This window comes from Xenopus laevis, chromosome 3L (assembly GCF_017654675.1).
Source record: "Xenopus laevis strain J_2021 chromosome 3L, Xenopus_laevis_v10.1, whole genome shotgun sequence".
Taxonomy (NCBI): domain Eukaryota; kingdom Metazoa; phylum Chordata; class Amphibia; order Anura; family Pipidae; genus Xenopus; species Xenopus laevis.
The window spans coordinates 21260288-21283869 of NC_054375.1; the positions used below are offsets into that span (position 1 = coordinate 21260288).

Sequence of the window (23582 nt, forward strand, 5' to 3'; positions counted from 1 at the left end):
CCAGAGAGTCAAAAGAACGAGACAAAACCCTGATATGGAATGGTACAAAGCAGAAGGACAGCTCTGCAGTCAATTAAAGCCATCTCTCCCAGCAGAGCTAAGCAACTCCCTCGCAGTCACCTCCAAGAGGAAACGCGGTGACAAAGGATGGCATGCGGGATTTAGCAGCTCAAGTGGCCTTGGAAGGAGCAACAAGCTGAAGGTACTCGTGCCGTTCCCTGTGAAGTGTGCACGCCTCCCAGCACACATGTCTTGACTTGCTTTGTTGAACGGTTACTTCTTTTTATTTCATTAGACCAATTAATTGCTCCATTATTGGCTTACTAACAAGCAGATAATGAAAATCCTGCTCAAAAGAAAGGGGAAGTTAATAGTTACCTGCCCAGTCTGCCCACATTAGAGGAGATGTACATGCAGCGGTCGGCGATGTTGGTGGAAATAGAAACAAATTCATTGATGTAGCCGGCACTTCACATTAACCGAAAGGTGTTCACCGGCTTCTGATGGTCTCAGATGACATCAAGGATGGAACCTTGAATTGGTTAACACATACCTCCCAACATTTTGGAAGTAAAAAGAGGGACAAAAAAATTTTTCCCGCATGTAGCGCAGCAATTTTTTGACCACACCCCTTTCTGTGGCCACACCTCCTAATTACCGTGTTTGTTTTACAAAATTTGGCAGGTTATGAAAGTTTGAAAATATTTCTCCTTATCTAAACTGTGTTTTTGTGTCTCAAAATCGTTACAAAGTATCTTATTTGCACCTGTTAGCTATTCTGGGCTCTCTGCTAAAAGCCAATTAAGTGAGAAACTTTGTTTCTTTTTCTGGCTATTCAGTGCAGAGAAAAGAGGGACTTTACAGTACAAATGAGGGACTGCCGGTTGAGCTGTCAAAAGAGGGACTGTCCCTCCGAAAAAGGGACAGTTGTGAGGTATGGTTAACACAGAGAATAATAATTAGCAAGTTATTGAATTTGAGGGGGGGGGTGTTTAAGAATACCAGAACTACATATTATGGGGTAAATTTAACAATATAATAAGAAATCCAATTTACGATAGTTGTAAGTAGGAATATTCCTGAAAAGGTAAAAGTTTAGGAAAGCTTAAAAATAAATCATAAATGTACTTTTCATTCTGCAGACGGTACATAAGCACTAATATTAGTTGTAGGCATGATAAAAATAGCAGTGGGGATAACAGCCACTGGGAAGGGACTGTGGCTGTGGGATAGCAGGTATGGTAGGGAGAGATAGTGCCTATAGAAACAGTGAGGATAATAGTCTATGTGAAGGGACTGTGGGATAGCAGGTATAGTAAGTAGACATCGTGCCTATAGTAGCAGTGGGATAATAGTCTCTGGGAAGGGACTGTGGCTGTGGGATAGCAGGTATAGTAGGGAGAGATGGTGCCTATAGTAGCAGTGGGGATAACAGTCTCTAGGGGGCAAATTCACTAAGCTGCGAAAATGTGCTGCCACACTTTGCCGCATTTCGCCAGGCGAAGTTCCGCCAGGGCGCCGCTAATTCGCTAAAATCCGAAGTTGTGCTCAGGGAGGCGAACGGTTGCTAAGTTGCGCTAGCGTTAATTTGTCAAGCAAAGCGAAGTTACGCTAGCGATGCCTAATTTGCATACGGCGCCAAGTTAAAGTACAATGGACGTAAATGTAGCAACAATACATTACACTACACAAGCCTGGGAAAGCTTCATAAGATAAAATAGATTTGTTACATTGCCCTATACATGTACCCACTGTATAGTTTAGGTGCCATATGTTAGGAAATGTAGGGGGAAAGGAGGGTATCCCCAAAAAAATTTACGATCTTTTTCAGCCTAAAACTGAAAAGACGCCAGCGTTTTTTGGGACTTAGAAAAAATTTCAACTTTTTTTGAACCAATCCCTATCTACTCTATCGCCTGGTCTGAGGTGGCGAAGGCAAGTCTGGCGCAAGAGGTAACGTTCAGTAAAATGCGCAAGTTAGTGAATTAGTGTAGTCCCTTCGCCATATCGCAACGTCGCCTGGCGTAAGGGTGCAAAGTAGCGCTAGAGTAGGTCCACTTCTCTAACGAATTTACGCCAGCGCACGTTAGTAAATCGGCGAAGTAACGAAATGACGTCACGCTGGCGAATTTACGCTTTAGTGAATTTGCCCCTAGGAAGGGACTGTGGCTGTGAGATAGCTGGTATAGAAAGAAGAGATGGTGCCTATAGAAGCAGTGGGGATAATATTCTCTGGGAAGGGACTGTGGCATAGCAGGTATAGTAGGGAGTGATAGTGCCTATAGTAGCAGTGGAATAATAGTCTCTGGGAAGAGACTGTGGCTGTGGGATAGCAGGTATGGTTGTTCAGTTCAACAACATCTATAAGGTCATATGTTGAACTAAATAATTGGCCTTCAAAAGCCTATTTTGCCACAGGCACCTACACTGCTGAAGTGTACCATGCATTTCAATGCATTCCAGTAATTTAGGGTGATGTGGGGGGGAGAAAGAACTGAAAAAAATATTTAAAAAAACAGATCATAGAATTCTATTCTCCCTACATCATTCCCAATGTGTGATTCACACCACCCTGCTGTGTGGTTCTACATTAGACATTAAGTACATGAGCATAAAGCACAGCTGACTTCATAGAAGATATTTAAATTAAAAAGCTATTGTCTCATTAGCCCTTTCTTTAGCCTCTGCCGAACTCTTAGTTAACAACATTTTCTCTCATGATATAACTTAATGGCTTGACTCCTAATTAACTCTGATCACAGTTATGGCAATTTGCTTTCTGCCACAAGTTTTAAATGCCACAGGTTTTAAATGCCACCCCCTGCTGGGGAATCCCAGCAACGGGAACACGAGCAAGTATAGAGGGCTCGTGAGCTTCTTTCTGTGAGCAATCTGACCTTTTGCTATCAGCTTTAGAATATGAGATCACAAGGGTCGTTATGGCAGCCAATTAGGTCATTCTGATTTCCTAGCTGTATTATTGTGTGTTTTTACAGCTGGTAATGTATCCTATTTTTATGATGTTTTTAATTATAGTCATTTTACAGATACAGTTGGGGGAAGGTTAAGCCTTGAAGCAACTTCCGTTGCAGCTTTGAGAAATCCCTTACATATTTATGTGCCTTTGTATGGTCACAGAACTCATTGACTTCTAATATCCTTATAATACAAAAAAAGCCATGACTATCCTGTAAATTATATCCGTATAAATGGATGTCATCAGTTATAAACGGAGCTTAGTGATGTAATTTTTGTCAAAACTCAATAAAACTTGTGTATTATAATAAATAAAGTACCCCTTGTCGGAATAAATATTAAGTAACCTTGGAGTTCCATGACCTGTATAAGAGCACTCAGACTCATGGTCATGGAACGCCGGAATGACTTATAATATCCTTATATTTTACAACTGGGGGTACTTTATTCATTATATAATGTACAGTAGGGGGTACGTTTTCCCTTATGATACATGCAGGGCCGGCCTTAGGCCAATTGGACCAATTGGGCCCAATTGGGCCCCGCACCTCTGGGGGGCCCCGCACCACAGGGCAGCACAGATAATATTTCCCTCAGCACATGATGCTGCCTGGCCTGCCCCCAACTTTGAGAGTCCAGCCCATCCCCAAATCCATAGGTCTAGCCTGCCCCCAACTCTCATAGGCCCAGCTTTCCTCCAACCTTGATAGGCCCTGCCTGCCCCCAATCCAACCAAGCCTGCTCCCAAGCTGAATCGGCCCAGCCCCAAACTAATTGGCCCAGTCCACTCTCCTATTTCCTCCCTCTCTCTCTTACCCTGTGTGCCCCTATTATGTTACCTTGTCTGCCCCTTTCCTTTCTATTTTGTGCCTGTATGCCCTTATTTTCCTAAATACTTGGTGTGTCAGTAGCCAGCAACACTTTGTCTAGGGGCCCCGCCAACATGGTCCCAATTGGGCCCCACATGTGATAGGACCAGCCCTGGATACATGAGTGATACTCAGTGTTCTCTGACTTGTATAATTCAGCCTGCAGATTGCTATTTTACATTAAGATAAGATACTGTAGCTTGCTGACAAGGTATATGCTTATAAGGATATGTATATCATTAAAGTGAGTACATTTGAAAACTTGGTTTAAATTAAGGCAGCATTAAGGAAAACCTGAAAGACATTGGAATATGACAGTTCCGCTCCACAAAGCAGGTTCACATCCTCTATCCCAAGATTAGCAAGTTTGATAATAGGGTCATCTTCCGTATCAGTCGTAATGGGAGTCATCAGTGCCAGATTCTTCACTAAACCATAGTCCTGTGACAAAAAGAGCAGTGTGCAAAGTTTCTCTGTGAATCTATTAACAACTGCACAGCACAGTAGCCACACAGACATGATTCAGACACAAAGCCCCAGGGGACCCAAAGTGCGGCCAGGAATGGTATTTTAGTGTTAGAATTAGCAGCAAAAAGAAACTCCTGAATATAGCAAGCATGAAACGTGTTCATGGGGGTACCACATAAGTTCTGGATTTGTTAGCCCCTAAGTGGACTGGCAGCCTAAATTCTTTAGTACATCTGTTTTTTTGCAGCCAACACTTGCCTTCAAGCCAGTAATTCAAAATGAAGCCCCATGCTTTGAGGCCACTGGGAGCAAGATCCAAGGGGTTGGTAGGCAACACCTGCGCCCGAGCAATTGATTGGGAACACTGTTTACCAGTCTCTCTAGGAGTAATGCTACCATTTTGCTGTTTAAAGTTGCAAAGCCAAGTGTTGACCAGTAGATGGGAATCCTGTCCCATTATAGTGTTAAAGGAAATGTTCAGTGTAAAAATAAAAACTAGGTAAATAGATAGCCTGTGCAATTAAAAAAATGTTTCTAATATAGTTAGCTAGGCACAAATGTAATGTATAAAGGCTAGAGTGATTTGATGTATAACATGTCAGTCAGAACACTACTTCCTGCTTTTCAGCTCTCTTGGTTTACACTGACTGGTTACCCTGGCTACCAGGCAGTAACCAGAGACTTGAGGGGGGCCACATGGGTCATATCTGTTGCTTTTGAATCTGAGCTGAATGCTGAGGATCAATTGCAAACTCACTGAACAGAGATGTACCATGTGGCCCTCCTTCTAGTCGCTGACTAACTCAGTTATAGAGCTGAAAAGCAGGAAGTTGGATTCTGGTTGTTTTATTAGACATCTGTTCACTCCAGCCTATATATATTACACTTTTGGCTAACTAACTATATATAAGCTGGCCATAGATGCAAAGATCGGATCGTACGAATCATAGTACGATCGGACTTTCCCATCTCCCGACCTGTCACTTACCATTCAGATCAAAGTCTTACCATTCCGACCAAATAAAGTAGTTAAAAAACAGATCAGCCGATGTTCTGCCCCTGACAGCAGTCGTACGATAGACAAAGCTAGTGAAAGTCTCCCACAGATTGTTGCGTCTATGGCCAGCTTAAGGCTGGCATTTGGTTGCTTTCAGCTGCAATAACATGTCTTGACCAGTAGGTGGGATTCATGCCCCATGGGAGACAAAAGATGCAGAATCTGCCTTTTCATATGGGCAGCTTATTAGCCCATGTATGGGGTCCTTGAGATGGCTTACCAAATCAATTTTATAGGTTTTGTAAACCAGTCAAATGAGGACTGCCTCATCGCATCAATGCAGTCCTTCTTCAGAGGTTTAACATTGGCCTGTTTGTTGGCCCATGTCTGATTTGGCCCTGTGAGTGACCAAATCAGTCGACCTCGCCAAATGAGTGGATCTCACTGTGTATGGCTAGCTTTATACCTACTGTCTGCAACTACTACTACACCCAATATATGACTTGCTCACCTCTGCTTCAGGAGTGTCAGAAGGGCATAGCATTCCCCACGGGGACGGCTGCAAAGATCAGGGCCGTTTCCTTTTCTTGTTTTTTTTCAAACGGAGAAGTAATTCTGGACATCATGCCCAAGGAGCTATGTACGATAAGCACTTGCGTCACATTTTGGCAGTCCATTTTGAATCTCCAGTTGCAATGAGTGGATTTCCCTTTTAAAGGGGGTGTTCACCTTTAAATAGCAATGAGTGAATCTGACCCTTTTCGCTTTGCCGAAAATGTTGCCAAATGCATTGAAGTCAATGGGCGATAAATTTCTTTCAATCATTGGAGTCTATGGCCATTTTTTGTGTGGAGAAACCTGGCAAAAGTTTCACTCATCACTACATTATAATTAACATTGAGTATGATGTAGTGATATTCTGAGACAATTTGCAATTGGCTTTCATTTTGTATATGTGTTTTTTGAGTTATTTAGCAGCTCTCCAGTTTGCAGCATTTCAGCAATCCAGTTGCTACAGTCTAAGTTACCCTAGCAACCATGCATTGACATGAATAAGAGACTGGAATATGAATAGGAGAGGCCTGAATAGAAAGAGGAGTAATAAAAAAAAGTAGCAATAACAATAAGTTTGCAGCCTTACAGAGTATATGTTTTTTTAGATAGCTTTAAGAAGGGGTTGGATGGCTTTGACATTAGACATTGGAATATGACAGTTCCGCTCCGTGAGGGAATACAGGGTTATGGAAGATAGCTCATAGTTCAAGTTGATCCAGGGACTGGTCCGACTGCCATTTTGGAGTCAGGAAGGATTTTTTTCCCCTCTGAGGCAAATTGGAGAGGCTTCAAATGGTTTTTTTTTTTGCCTTCCTCTGGATCAACTAGCAGTTAGACAGGTTAAACTAGCTAAAAGGTTGAACTTGATGGACGTGTGTCTTTTTTAAACCTAACTTACTATGTTAGATAGGGTCAGTCACCCCCATTTGAAAGCTGGAAAGAGTCAGAAGAAGAAGGCAAATGATTGAAAACTAGAAAAAAGAAAAAATTAAGTCCATTTGTAAAGTTGTTTAGGATTAGCCATCCTAGAACATGCTAAAATGCTTTAAAGAACCATTATTATCAATACAATCTATATTTCAACATTAAATACAGTCCCCCTTTAAATGACTAAACAATTACCACATCAAACTGCGCTGCCCTCTGCTTGGGGACGACTTGGTCCGCAATCTTTTTCATCTCATAGTTAAATTTCTTGAAAAAATCTTCAAAAAGCAAGGAAAGCAGCTAAAAAGAAAAAAACCTTTAATTACATTGTGTTTTTAATATCAATTAATACTGCTAGAAACACATCATGTGTTGCACTACTGCAGCAATATTGTTTCTACAATATATATAGAGTATAGCTTATTGTGTGCACAGAACATTCCTTTTCTGTATATTTGTATTTATACATATGGGACGCAGCTGCCATATCATTTCCCTTAGGGCAGTAGACGCAGCTGTGGGCAACATATCTCCTGAAAATGCCTCTCCATTGCCTGTAACTGAAATCGCTGGCGGTATGTCCAACTGATCGCTAAATTGCCCAAAGTTGCCTCCCGAGCATTATGGAGAGGTATTTTTGGGAGATTTGTTTCCCGCAGCTGCGTCTTAAAAAAAATAGTGGGCAACACAACTGTGTGCCATTGCCCTTAGACAGTACAGTAGGAGGGTATAGCTTATTGTGTGCCCTGAACATTCCTTCTCTGTAAATTTGTATTTATACATATGGGTAGGAGCTGCCATATTGTTTCCCTTAGACAGTACAGTATGAGGTTGTAGCTTATTGTGTGCCCAGAACATTCCTTCTCTGTAGATTTGTATTTATACACATGGGTAAGATCTGCCATATTGTTAAGGAGCATCCAGCACAAACGCATCTGCAGGGCCGGAACTAGGGGTAGGCAGAGTAGGCACGTGCCTAGGGCGCAAAGCTGGGGGGGCGCCAGGCACGTACCACCTATGTCACCTACCTCTAGTCCGGTTCCCTTCTCTGCCCGACTATCGGTGGCATTTTAGCATTTTTTCACTTGTATGCATGCGCATGAACTCTAATCAGTGCCATTCGCGCATGCGCACGCTAAGCCAGTGCCGCGACTGGCCGGATTGCCTAGGGTGCCTGGCCAGCGTGGCCCGGCTCTGCGCATCTGCCACCCTGGATGGGATAAACAGATGGTTAAATTGTACCAAACACACTACCAACTTACTAAGGTTTGGTACCTTTCCAAACTAAGGTCCCCATTGTCTTCAGACACATTATGGCAAGCAGCATCTGCTGGTCTCTATGTGCACTGCTGGTTCTGACTTCTCTACTATGTAGAGTATCTCTACTATGTGGCCATACACAGAGAGATCCGCTCATTTGGCGATGTCGCCAAACGAGTGGATCTCTACCCGATATGCCCACCTTGAGGTGGGCAATATCGGGCTGATCCGATCGTGGGGCCTAGGGCCCAACGATCGGATCCTAGCGATGGGTAACGGGCGGTCAACCAACAGATGCAGGCGCTATCCAACGGGATTTTTAGTCCCGTCCGATATCTGCCCAGTTTTCGGCCAGATATCGATCGGGGAAGCCCGTCGGAGGACCCCATACACGGGCCAATAAGCTGCCGACTAGGTCTGTCGGCAGCTTTTATCGGCCCGTGTATGGCCACCTTAAATCAGTTAGTTCTCCATTAATCAGCTGGCTTTTCCTACACTGTTTCAGGTACTGCACTCAATAGCCGTTACCTTTGCACACAACTTTAAAACCATTAACAAAGGTATATTGGAAAGTCGCTTAGAATTGCATTTTCTATCACTAAGCAGCATTTTATGGGTTTTACTCCCATTTAGGTTAGAATATAATTGTTACGGGAATAGTTTTAAAGTTATTGAGTGCAGCAATGCTGAAAGACCATCAATGCAGAGCAATAAACTGTCAAAAAGGAATATGCGGGAATTAAAGGCCTTTCCCAATTAGCTTCATGTCAGAGAATTCTAATGAGACTCTCATTTAGCGGCCGAGTCTCCAGAGTGCCAAATTCTCCCTTTCACACGAACCTGTTGCAATATGAAAGACTTAGGCATCCTTAATTACATTATCAGAGCGGACGGGATTAGCCAATCTCTGAAGTCAAGGCTGGGAGTCCTTTGTTGCAAAGTGAAAATCCCTTGCTTTCTAAGGTGGTGGATTTCAGGGCCTGCTTCCTATCTCACTGGTACAAAAGCGAGCTGCACTATGAGACAAAAAAAAAAAATGCATGGCTAACAATGAAAAGAGCCAGACGCTTGCCTAACAATTGCCACATTAGAAAATCGGGTAGGTGAATAAGATTAAGCCGAAAAGGGTTGGTTTAGCTAACAGTGTGCTGGCGTGGGGCCCGCCAATCCTCTCGGGGCCAATGAAGAAAGACTAAACTGCTGCATTAAACAAGGTTTGGCTCACGGAACCGCATCTGTTATCTACAACCCAAGTCCATTTGCTACTTCTCTCTCCCACAGGCGTGAAATTAGTAGCACATCACTTCATTTGCCTTTTTCTTATTCCCATTGTTTTCCGCACAATGCGACTGTGTCTCCATTGTAGGCAGAGCCCTGCTAAACCATCATGGAATCCCATTGTGCAAACTCAATTTTGTTATTGGTGCAAAGAAAAGCGCATTCTGTGGGCGCATTCCAGTGTGGAATATCTTAACTGCAGAACTCCCAAAATATTCGATTGAAAGTACCATAAGTCTTGATTATGGAAATGCAATGCTGAGCTGGCCAGGCAGCAGTGGGGTATGGAAAGTTGGGAATCCAGCATTCCGATACATCAAGGTCATTTACATTCTTCATAGGATCAATACTGCTGATTTGTCACTATTATTAATAAGCCACTGATATGGGGAAGGTGGCATGATGTTTAGCAGCATGAATATATAGGGAATAATGTAACCCCTATTGTAAAACATAAGGATATTATAAGTCAGTGAGAAGTCCTATGGCCACATAAAGGTCGTGGAATCAGGCCTGGACTGGGATTCACATAAGCTCTAACATTTCAATTACACAGAGGCCCAAACAACCTCCAACCAGGAGCTAGAATCCACAGCCAGTCTGGCCTGCAAGGAATTTGGAAGTGACTTATTCTATCCTCACATTTAACAACAGGGGGGTACATTATTTGTTATACAATTCACAACACTAAGCACCAATAATAACCAATAACCTCACTAAGCACGATATAAAGATATCAGTGACAGGATACTTGTGTATTGTAAGACAATACCTTTAGATTAACTTTTAGTATGATATAGAGAGTGTTATTCTAAAAATTTGCGATTGGTTTTCATTTTTTATTATATGAGCATTATTTATATTTTTATTCAGTAGTTCTCCATTTTGCAATTTCTGAAACCTGGTTGCTATGATCCAAATTTCCCTAGCAACCATGCACTGATTTGAATAAGACTGGAAAATGAATAGGAGAGGCCCTAAAAGAAAGATGAGTAATACAAAGTAACAATTTCAATAAATGTGCAGCTTTACACAGCATTTGGTTTTTAGCTGGGGCCAGTGACGATCCATCTATCTTAATATATATCTTAAAGGTGAACCACCCCTGAACCACCCCTTTAAACACCATGTATGGAAACCACATGGGGTGTCTTAACTATTTGTTACAATACCCTCTACAAATTCCTTCCCATTGATATCAGTCAGAATCTCCATAAGCCATAGCCACTACCAGGAGGGTACACACGTAGGACAGACAACATTGTAAGGGTCTTAAGGTGGCCATACACGGGCCGATAAAAGCTGCCGACAGACCGTGTCGGCAGCTTATTGGCCCGTGTTATGGGGGCCCCCCGACGGGCTTCCCCGATCGAGATCTGGCCGAAAGTCGGCCAGATCTCGATCGGATGGGATTAAAAATCCCGTCGGATCGCGGCCGCATCTGTTCGTTGATGCGGTCCCGCGATCCGACCTCCCGTTTGGCGAACGCTAGGATCCGATCGTTGGGCCCTAGGGCCCACGATCGGATCAGCCCGATATTGCCCACCTCAAGGTGGGCATATCGGAGGGAGATCCGCTCGTTTGGCGACATCGCCAAACGAGCGGATCTCTCCATGTATGGCCACCTTTAGAATACAATCCACAAAGCCTCAAGGCAAGCAATATGGCAGCTCCAACTCAAACAAATAAAGCCTTACAAAGGAGAAGTAGCCAATGGGTTATCTGACGGATAGTAATTTTTCAAGGTCAAGGTCTATCTATTAACCCCATAAGAAGAGCAGTTTGTTTGGAAGCTGAAGCAAGAATCTGCCCCAGATAATGACCAAAAAATTGATCACTCAGTTTGTAAAGCTTTTCATAGTTCCCTTGTGGGAACTGCTATGTTACATGGACTAAAGCAATAAAGCAGTTGCTGATAGTACAGATGTAGCCAGACCACATCGATCAACATGTGGCTGAAATAAGGAACAGGAATTTTATTCAGCTAGGAAATTGCCAATACACTGAAATGAATATTATTCTACCTACACAATCTTGGGCTCCATACTAAGGAAAGAATTCTGAGCCTATAACCCCATTTCCTTTGATAAAACCCAGCAAGAATGCTAGGAATCTGTCTTCTAGGTATAGGCAACATCTTCCTTTGTTCACTCTCCATTCAGCATTACTGGAATAGTGATGGGCAAACCCGTTTTCACATGGACAAGAATGGTGGGGGCACAACAAAATGGTCAGCCCCTTGTTTGATTTAAAGGGGATATTAGGCCAAAATAAAAAATAAGGAGTTTTAATATATGTACTTTTATTTGTTTAGAGCCAGCTTTTCTTTGACCATGCCAGAACATGTGGCGAGGCACAGATTAAAAAAAAGCCATAGTATCTATGCCTTTAGAATCAAGATACTTTTATGCCAACACCACTGATTCTATAGCAATCATAAGCCCATTAAAGGCATAGGGACACAGTACAGCTATGAAAAGGAAGGTCTGTTGCTATGCCTATATGAACCCTAGTATTGCTAAACATTTTATTTAACTGAAGTCCCCCCCCCATCTCAGTTGTTGTCCAGATAGGATGAAGGACAAATTGAAATAGTGCACAAGCTTACCAGAATATTGTGCTGCCCCGAAGGACAACATAAGGAAAATGCTCTCTCAAGGCTTAGCAGAGATCGACACAGGTTAGTAAGCCTATATATATATAAGTTACTGAATCAAAAGCAGTCGGCACGCAAAATGAATCTTAAAGCAAACAACTTACTGGGACATAAGTCAAGATGGTGGACGCCAATAGCTCACGAGCTTCATCAACTTTGTATATCTTAGGGCCGCTGCTACCCCACATGCGCTGCCTGCGCACTTGATTGCCAATGTACTTTAATGCTTGTACATAGTAGGAAGAATCACAGTACATCAAGTGAAATCACCTTGTTATGTAAACCTTGGAATTTGGCAAGCAGTCTCTGTGTGACCGTTTTTATTAGAACTGCATTCCGTCCTACATAAACATCTCTAAATGCTGTTCTATTTAAAACATAATAAGATAATTCATATACATGACAATGCATTATGCAATATGGAATCAGGCTGACTCCATAGCGAATCCTTCGCTAAAGATTCGGCCGAATACCGAACCGAATCCTAATTTGCATATGTGGGTGGGAAGAGGAAAACATTTTTTACTTCCTTGTTTTGTGACAAAAAGTCACGCGATTTACCTCCCCGCCCCTAATTTGCATATGCAGATTAGGATACGGATTTGGTTTGGCCGAGTAGAAGGATCCTAGTATATACTGGGCAGTGATTATGTTGTGCTTTTATCATAAATAAATCTGTACTTAGTTATAGTTTCCTTTTACAAATGTAGATCTTCCAACCAATAAGCTGTAACACTCATACACACACAGCTGGAAAATTAGGATCAGGCCTGTAAAGCTTTGGCTTAAATTAAACCACATGTAACATCCAGCTAGTTGGGCCTGTACATCTCCATCACTTCAAAAGAGGCAAGAAAAAAAGCACGGCATAAACTTTATTCTGTGTCAGTCTCAATATAAAAAGTACTATAATTGGAGTTTTATCCCTGAGGATTTCCCTTTTGTCATGAAGGCCCCTGCCTCTTATTAACAATGGTAAGTCTAGGGTTTTGAGCAAAATCCAAGAACTGTATAATAGAGCAACATTCTTGGTATTTATGGTTAATATTACCTAGGCTTACCTGCATCTGTGTGAAGATCTGTGCCTTCTGACATTCCTCCAAGCTGGGTCCAAATGCAGCAATAGCATGTCCCTCTGTACCGATCATCTGCATGATTTCCCGGTCACTCTCTAAACCCATAGCCTACAAGGGAGAAAAGATAGAACATTCCATTGACTTTTCTGTTTGCTCACGAATATACCTTTATAATTTACAGTACAAAGGGTACATTATCCCTTAAAATACATGAGTGGTACACAGAGTTCCCTATATAACAACCTGCAGCCTTGTGCCTTTTTATGGTCGCAGAACCCCCTCAGTGACTTCTAATACCCTTAACATTTAGGTAGTAGGTACAGTATGGGTACATTATACATTATGGGTAAATTTTACATATGGGTACTTTATACATTATAATATGAGTGATACTCTGAGTTCCCTGTACAGTATAACCCAACCTGTAGCCTTGTGCCTTTATATGGTCACATAACTCCTCCGTGACTTCTAATATCCTTGATATTTACTGAAATTAATATATTATAATACACAAGAGCCATGAACATCCTGTAAATTATATCCATATAAACAGTGCTTAGTCATGTCATCAGTTATAATCAGAGCTTAGTGATGTAATTTCTGTCACATGACTCACTAAAAGTTTTGTATTATAATAAAGTACCTTCTGTTATAAAATATAAGGATATTAGAAGTCACCTCTGAGTTCCATGACCTGGCCTTCGGGCACATGGTAGGAGTTGTCACCTGCGGTAAAATCGGCACTACCACGAGTGAAAGAATCTCTCTGATAAATAACATTACAATCACCACAAGTAAAACATAGGCAAGGGAGCCAATTCGTTTTGGAAAGCTGCGAGTAAATGTTTTACTTTGGGCGATTGTAATGTTATTCAATAGCAAGTCATTTTCAGGAGATGTCACCTACAGTAGTACAGATTTAACCATGTGCCCTTACCCTAAATTAAACACAGAAGCACTAAGCGGTATCATATGTGCTAAACAATGGCTTTCATCATAAGAAGCTGTGCATGAAACTACTGAACTCAGATTCAATAGAAAGTTTAGTGGATTTTTTCCCCCTCACTTTTTCTCTCAGGTACCTATTAGTTCTTAACAAAGAGAAGCAATATTAATTGGGTTACCTAAAAAGGAATGCAAGAGGTGCAGGGAACAAAGCAGCAGTGAAATCACCAGTAATCCTTGCGATCAGCTCCTGAATGAAGTATTCTACGACTGGGATAGATTTAAGTCTTGGGCTAAGGATAAGTGTAATAAGAGATCTTAAGAGTAGGAAGGTAGTGAAGTATTTATATATAGTATACATACATACACACACACATACACAGAAACATATGCTTTTGATAAAGCATGACCAAGCTCTGAATGTTATATGAATATAATGCAAGAGCTGCTACCACCATCTAGTGGCACATTAAACAATTCTGAATGTCAGTGGGATAAGCCGAACTTGGATTAATTTAGAGTTTACTTTAACAGTTCTGTCAAGGGAAGTGTAGTGAAATGCTCTTTATTTAACTGGCTGCTTCTGCCTGACCTTAAAAACAACTGACCTTAAAAATAATGGCTATTGGGATATCTTCTGTTAAAGGAGAACCAAAGTTTAACTAGTAAGTAGGCTAGAAATGTTTTACATTATGTTTTGTGCTTTTATACCAGCCCAAGGCATCGACAGTCCTTTAGCAAGGAAAATCTGTGTCTCTGAAGATGCCCTAGTAGCTCCCCATCTTCTTTTCTGCTGATTCACTGCACATGCTCTGTGCTGCTGTCACTTACTGAGCTTAGGGACTGACACAATATACTGTACGCATAGAATATAACGGTCACAATAAAAGGCTGATTAGTAATTAATACAGATAATTACTACATGGCAGAACAGAAACCAGTACAACTAGCAGCAGAATTTAATAATCAGCCCTGTAGCCTCAACTTATATTACATTCAAGCCTCATATTCTGCTTAGTTTCTCAACAACTGATCAGAGCCCACTGAGCAAGTGAGTGTCGCAGACACTTTCCAAAATGGTGACCCCCCCTGTGACAAATTTGAAGTTCTGGATCATTGCTGCAATTGAGAAGCTGAAACTTTAGGCTGGTGCAATAAGTGCAGTATATAAAATATGGCATTTTTAGCCACATTCATTTTTAGGATTTAGTTCTCATTTAAGGTATTGCGCTTCAGGTAAAAACTTCCCTGCTTTACAACCAGGTTAGTTCGATTTTTCTTTACATGGTTAGAGCGATCTGTGGAAACTTGAATCATAAGAAACACCTTATGTGTTTATATTTTTATTCTAAAGTGTTGACGGATTATTGTTCTGTTTATCTTTACTGCCTCCCCCACTGCTGAACCATCAGAATGAGATTAAAAGGAAAAAATTTAACAATGTGTAATAAGTGAAATAATGTGTATCCTTGACCTATCATCTGCATTTGATACAGTTGATCACTCTCTCCTGATGCAGATTCTTATTCGCTTGGCATCCGTAACCAGGCTGCATCTTGGCTTTTAACCGATCATTCACTGTCTCCTATGATAACAAAACCTCATCTCCAGTTCCACTTAATGCGGGGGTGCCGCAAGGCTCTGTACTTGGTCCGCTGTTGTTCTCCCTGTACACTCTGTCTTTGGGAGATCCCCGTTCATTTGGCTTTAATTATCATCTGTATGCTGATGATACCCAAATATATTTATCCACCCCTTCATTACCAGCTGAAACAGAGACTCAAATCTCCAACTGCCTCCTGGCTATCTCAGATTGGATGAACCAGCGCCACCTCAAACCTAACTGAACTTATCATCTTTCCACCTAAGCCTGGTCCTACTCCCCTATTTACCATCTTTACTGATGGTATGATAATTAATCTTGTCAACTCAGCTCGCTGTCTGGGGGTAATCTTTGACTCCTCTCTCTCTCCTTCTCTGATCATATTAACACCACTGTCAAAACCTGTCACTTTTTCTTACGCAATATTGCCAAAATCCGTCCCGCCATCAGGTGGGCACAGGGGAGACAAGCATACCGGGCCCGGGCATGAAGGGGGGCCAGGCAGCGCTGCATTTTTTGAAGATCCGGGCCCCCCTTATGAGCGCCCGAGCCGTACGTCTTGCCTCTTGCGTTGCCGAATGCAGAAGTGCCGAAAAGCCGAAGCCGATGCGCCGAAAAGACCCGAAGTCACGGAAAAAGCCGAAGTCCCGAAGTCACAAAGCGCCGAAAGGACCCGTTTTTTTTTAAAATGTAAATTTTTTTTTTGGGGCCCCAATTTTTTATAAGGGGGCCCTGGCCATCAATAGCTTTTTACAACTTGTGTGGGGGGGGTTACTTTTTTAGCGCTAATGTCTGTGTGGTCTTTAAACTGCGATGTGGAGTGGGCGGGATATGAGGTGGAGCTTGGTCATCAGTGTGGGCGGGGCCCCAAAAATTTTGTTGTACGGGGCCCCGTGATTTCTAATGGCAGCCCTGCTTCCTTTCACCTGATACATCCAATACACTCTTGCATGCTCTCATCCTATCCAGACTAGATTACTGTAACCTTCTACTAACTGGCCTCCCTAACTCCCATCTCTCCCCTCTACAGTCTGTATTTAACACTGCTGCCAGAATTATCCTCCTCTCATCCAAAAGGGTACAGATCCTTATCATGGCTTCCTATAAAACAAAAAATAACTTATAAACTCCTCCTCATAACCTTCAAAGCCCTTCATTCCTCTGCACCTAACTACACTCTCATCTCTTGTTTCTCTATATGTTCCTGCCCGAAACCTCAGCTCCTCTCAGAGCAACCGCTTGGTTGTACCCCCCACTACTACTGCTGTTTCCCGTATCAAACCCTTCTCTCTTGCGACTCCTTACATTTGGAATGCCATTCCTGAATCTCTCAGGAGAGAATCCGCCAGTATTTTTAAAACAAAACTCAAAGACTACCTCTGGGAGCACCTGGATAACACCTGAACTGGCACGTATATAACAGTGTAACGAACTGTAACCCACAGCACCTTAATACCCCTCTCAATTGTGTCTGTATGTTACCCTCCCATTTAGACTGTAAGCCCTACGGGGTAGGGTCCTCTAGCCTTTTGTTTCCTTGACACTGAGCACTTAATCTGTATTGTAATTATATTTTTTATATTTATGTGAATTGTATTTCTAATAATGCACTTATTGTTACTTTTTATTCCAATGACCCCTTGTTTGTTACTACTAATTTATTGTTTTGCTGTACAGTGCTTTGCCCTCGGAGCGCTTTACAAATAAAAATATGCATACATACATATATAAGACCATAAGGCCCTCAGGATGAGTTCATTTTACGGGTGAATTTAATTAGGAGGCAGAATCTGATTCAATACCTACACCTACTCCCACTAAGAAACAGAGAAGGTAGGATTTGGTGTAAAATTAAATCAGTCGAACACTAGAGAACACAAACTGTGGCACAGTATGTTTGGGTAGTACATGTTTACATATATAGCACGCACACACACATACATACATACAGTCTGCAATCATATTCATTCAATCATATTCATATTGCAATGGTTTCTGAACATTTAATGTGTGTATGTATAAGAGTCAGACCTTACCTGGTAACAGAGGCACCAGCAGCCTTTCGTGTCTGTTTCCACAATGATCCTATTTTTGGAGAGCTGCTCCTGAATGAAAATTACCTTTTCTACTCCTTTAACTGGGATGTAACCACCTATAGAAACAGCAGGGAAAAAACTAGCCAGTTCTCTTATAGGTTGTCAATGTACCCATACTGTATATAAAAGGGGAAATCATTTTACTTTATTTTTCAGCAAATACTTTCTAAAACATATTTGCTCAGTTTGAGCAGAAGCTGCCCTACAGCTTGAGTATATCCCATTTTTATTTTTTTTATTTTTTACAATTTAATTTAAAGCTACATTAAAATGCCCTTCTCCAAAACTTCCCTATGTCTTTCGTGTCACTTAGGACATGAAATACTTTGGGCAGTTTTAGAGATTATAATTTCAATGTAGCTTTTTGGGACCCTTGGGGATCCTTTGAGTGCCTACAAGCAAATGCTGTTGATTTTCAACTATAAAGCCTATCTGGGCATGTATGTTGGGGGGCACCTTATTACAGATAATTCTGTGATCCTGGTGAATGAAGGATGATCTGCCCTGTCCAGCCATGGCTCCTCTTTACATCCCTGTATTCTGATTCTTCAAAACAAACAGAACAATATAAATGCTACTCATACAATATCTACTTGCTAGCCCCATGATCTTTTGATGTACCATGTATGGCCACCTTTATAAGTAACTTATAACAACCAGGTAGTGAAATTCCTGTGCATACAATAATTGTCACAAGGGATGGGCGAATTTGACCAGTATAGTTCCATCAAAAACAAAAACAAGCCTTCAATTATCTGAACTTTCAGGCCATTCTTATATCTCAAAAAAAACTATGCATTGCATAAAAAGCAGCAGTATGATTCAAGAGAAGGACACCTGTACGGATCTAGCGGGCATTCGTTTAGCTTTACAAACTCAGCCGGGGTTTTTCCAGTAAGGACACAATTAGAGTGCATGATGGGCATTCTGCCAGGGGAATTAAAAAGAGCAGTAAATCAGTGTTGTTCCCACAGGACCTTTATAGTTTTTTTTCCCCAACTCATGGCCATATATATGAAAATATATATATAAAAAGAAGGTGATTTCTAAATGATATAGCGCACTCTGGAGGTGGGAAAGAAGGGATTCAGTGATAACTGGACTGCAATAACTTCTTTATTGGGGGTAGAGGTAACTTCTTTATTGGGGGTAGAGGTACACAGTGTACCTCTACCCCCAATAAAGAAGTTATTGCAGTCCAGTTGCTGCCTTGGATTTGTCCCACACCTTCATATTTTCTACAGATTGACTAAATTGGGATATCGCGCACAGGATACCCTGTGGGAAAATCCGACCAAGAGACTAGGTGAGCTTCACGTGTACTCTTAATTGCATATCTCTGAGTCGGCACTAATGGGAAAAAGCAAAGAACAATCTAAGAGCAGAGGCACACTTTTCTTAAAGAGATACTGTCATGGGAAAACATGTTTTTTTCAAAACGCATCAGTTAATGGTGCTGCTCCAGGAGAATTCTGCACTGAAATCCATTTTTCAAAAGAGCAAACACATTTTTTTATATTCAATTTTGAAATCTGACATGGGGCTAGACATATTGTCAGTTTCCCAGCTGCCCCCAGTCATGTGAATGCATTACATACAGGTCACAAAGGGCTGTGTGTGTCATGGCATCAAGGCAAGACTGAGATCTGCGATCAGGTGAGATTTGGGAAAAATGCCTATTGATTCTTGTAGAAATTCCTGGGAAGCCATCTAGAAGGTAATTTACGATGATATCTGGAGTGAACACTTTTACGGTCAATGTTTTCCACCAATGTTTTCATCTGTAACCTTGTTGTGAGCTAAAGGGGCCCTGACCAAAGGTTGCACCTTGAAGGTAAACATGATGCAAAAACATTGCCATATGACAACCTGATCATTTGGGAAACCTGTGGTATTAGCTGGAAAAAAAAAAGTAGGCATATCCATTATAGAGACGCAGACTTGGCACAAGAAAAAAAAAGGGTTAGTTTGAATTGCAGTTTGTCTTTTAATCCAAGCGAAAGAACTTACTTCAGGTACCACATTGGGTCAGCATTGCTTGTCACTTTTTCATTAGCTTTCATTATTTTCTTAAAGGAAAACTATACTCTCAAAATTAATATTTAAGCAACAGTTTTATCATATTAAGTGACATATTAAAGAATTTTACCAAACTGGTATATATATTTAAGTAAATTTTGCCCTTTTATATCTCTTGCCTTGAACCACCATTTCATGATGGTCCGTGTGCTGCCTCAGAGATCACCTGACCAGAAATACTACAGTTCTAACTGTAACAGGAAGAAATGTGGAAGCAATCTTTTAATTGGCTCATGTGACCCAAAATGTATGGTTTGTTTGTGTGCACCATGAATCATACGATCCCAGGGGGCGGCCCTTATTTTTTTAAATGGCAATTTTCTATTTATGATTACCCAATGGCACATACTACTAAAAAATTATATTATTATGAAAATGGTTTATTTACATTAAACAGGGTTATACACATAAACTGTTTAATGCAAAATCTTTTTATAGAGACCTACATTGTTCGGTGGGTATAGTTTTCCTTTAATCAGGAGAGACAACGCATGTGGCAGTTAGTAGCAGGAATACAGAATCGATGATGGCCCTGGGCCCATAAGACAAACCATGGAGAACCATGGAGAAAACAGAGTATATCAAAGTATATCTGTCAAATTTGAGAAAATTTTGTTGCTGCTTGGAAAAAATCCTCAGTATGATGTTAAACATCAAATATGCGAGGAAGGAGACTTCTGTTACAGAATTTTATACCACAGACAACCTGAACTTACAGTCACTCTCATGCATTTCATTTGGTGGAAAGTAGAGAGCATTTTAATTGTCAACAAAAATCTACTGAGCTCTTTTTAGAAGCAGATGAGTTATGCCACCTCCTTAAGATTGCAAAAGTGCCTGGTACTATAGATGACTAAAGAGCCCAAGCTTGATGGAAAAGAGACGCTCCCCAACTAACGCCTGATACATGGAGGATATTTTGGAATCTCATAACTCAGTATTGATCTGTTCAAAGGATTAAATGATCCAGTTTAAAATTTTCCATAGAATTTACTTAACTCCCCACAGATTGCATTTGATTAACCCTTCCATTCTTGACAAAAGTCCCAAATATAAGCATTCCCTTGCAGACTACATACACATGGCATGACTCTGCCCAACTATACAAAAATTCTGGACAAAAGTAACAGGGAATAGTAAAAGGAAATCAGCCGCCTTTAAGGGCTATTAACCCCCACTGATTTAACCCTCCGTATCCTGAACCAAGTAGAAGAAATGCCACCCTCTACAGCAGAGAGGGCTCTATTATGTTTCCTTTTTATCCAAGCTAAGATACTGATAGCACTCAAATGTAAATTAGAACACCCACCCAAAAAAGACAGTGAATTGAACTAGCTAACAGCCCAGTCCCCTTATATCAACTGACATACATGAGTAAAAAATGTCCTCAAAAGTTCAGAGAGGTATGGACGCCATGGTTAACCGAACATTTCCCTTCTTTGCTAGCTCAAAGTGGATATGACCTTTAATATCCCCTTCTGTTTATTCCCAGACCCCCCTCCCCAGCAAACGCAGCACACACATTATTAGGAAAACAGTTTATTACTTTGTTGTATGTTTCAGCTGACACGTAATGAGAAAATGTACACAGGCATATTCCTCTACAGCTACAATCCATAACCAGTCTGTATAGCCTGAAAATAGAGTCAACCCCTATTTTGCACTTGGAATATGTCACCTTCATTGTGACATGGTATTGTTACTGTTTGAAAATGCAAGAAAAACAATAAAAACTATTTTTGAAAAAATCCCAAGCTTGGCAAATTTCCCGAGACACAAACACCGGTCTCCTTATCCCCAAGATATTTGCAGGCTCATTAAAATAATGTCACTACTGGAGTCCTACGGAGCTCACTGCACTTGGTTGAAACAAACATTTTCACTGACACCATGTCTTACAAGCCAAACTGCACTGACTTATTTTCAAATAAGTATGGAGAACACCCAACCGAAAAACTCAAGTTGCTAAGATCCTATGGTTTCATTTGCCTAGGGACAATAAGACCGAGCCTTTGGCTGTTGGTAAGATGTTGAAAGTTGTAGTTTGCTGCTGTACTTGCTGGCATCAGGTTTGGGGGGGGGGGCAGTATGATGGATGACTGCTGAGCTTGTTGGCTCAAGTACAAGGGGGGGGCAATATGATGGATGGCTGCTGGGCTTGCTGGCACAGGTACGGGGGTACAGTCAGGCCTGGGTTTGTGGCATGCCGTCCATGCCATCCATTGCATTAAGGGGACCTGTGCATTCGCTGGTGCTTATGCGCATGGACACGCTCAAGGTGGGGGGGCTGCACAGCTGGCCAATCGGATCAACTGGCCTTGGGGCGCCTGCCCGAGGAACCCGGCCCTGTGTGCAGTTTGATGAATGACTGCTGGGCTTGCTGGCACAGGTACATTGGGGCAATATGATGACTGCTGTAGGGGTACAATCATACCTCCCAACATTTTGGAAACAAAAAGAGGGACAAATAAAGTTGGCGCGAGTAGCGCGGCAATTTTTGACCATGTCCATTTTTGTGGCTACACTCCCCAATTACCATGTTCTTTTTTCAAAATTTGGAAAGTTTGAACATAATTCCTGTGATTTGTTTCAGTAATAACAGTTTTGAAGGTGAATTACCCTTTAAGCTGTGAGTCTAACTTTTCCCAAGGGACCTGTTATCTAATATTGTTACAATTACTTATTTGCTTATCTGAAATTGTTACAAAAGTTTCCAAGTCCGCCTGGTGGCTGTTCTGGGCTCTCTGCCAAAAACCAATTATGTTAGAAACATTGTTTCTTTTTCTGGCTGTTCAGTGCAGAGAAAAACTTGCACTTTCCAGTACAAATGAGGGACTGCAAGTTGAGCTGTCAAAAACGGGACAGTTGGGAGGTATTACAACCTCCCCTTATACCAGTGCTTCTGCCACTGGTATAAGGGGGCAATCAAGAAGGGGAGCTAATTTTATGTGGCTGAATGATGGCAGCTGGCACATTTATTAATGCTATCTGACTAGCTGTGCCTTGGGTGGGGCAACATGTGACTGTGCTTTGACTGTTGGGGTGAAGGCTGTTGTGCTGAGCTGATTAGGGTTATATGTTCTCTAAATGGGGGCTGCTGTTTTATGTGTGCTGTGATTGTTCGGTTGTAAGTTTGGGCTGATGTTTTGTTTCATTTATTATAAAAATATAATACTTTAAAATGCAAAAAAATGCTAGCTTTGTCTAGATTTAATAATAAGCTGTTAGATGTTTATATGTACAGAGCTAACAATTTTTTTTACTAAATAAGGGCTGTTAATAAGAATTCATTGATCATTAACTGTAAATCATCAGGCTGTCCTTGTGACACTGGCTTTATTTATCCTCGGGTTTGGCTTCAAACCGCACTCCTTGTTGAATACCAATAGAATGTTTGAGCATGTCTTGTGATCCTGGGTATTACGTTTTTATCCCTGCCTTGCTCTATGTGTTGTAATGTGTTCAGATGTTTTATTGTGATAAATTAAAGTAGGGTTACCAGATCACTTGAAAATTCAGATACATGTCTAAAAAGTCCAGCGAGCAGGACTGAACTGATTGCAGTTTATTTTAAATGCAACCAGTACTGCCCTGCAACATGTATTTTCAATTGATCAGTTTACCCTATATTAAAGTGATACTCCACATTAATTTAAGTTAGTATGATGTATATATTCAGAGACAATTTGCAGTTCATCTTCATTGTCTTTATGGTTTTTCCAATTATTTAGATTTTTTTTCATTATCTCTCCAAATATTTACAGCAGTTATATGGTTACTGGGGACCAATGTAACCT

General features: G+C 41.3%; 1 pseudogene; it reads right to left on the bottom strand.

Moving 5' to 3' along the window:
* The window catches only part of LOC108710192, a 76814-nt pseudogene extending 57084 nt beyond the window's left edge, over nt 1–19730 (bottom strand).
* Between the last annotated feature and the right edge of the window lie 3852 nt (nt 19731–23582).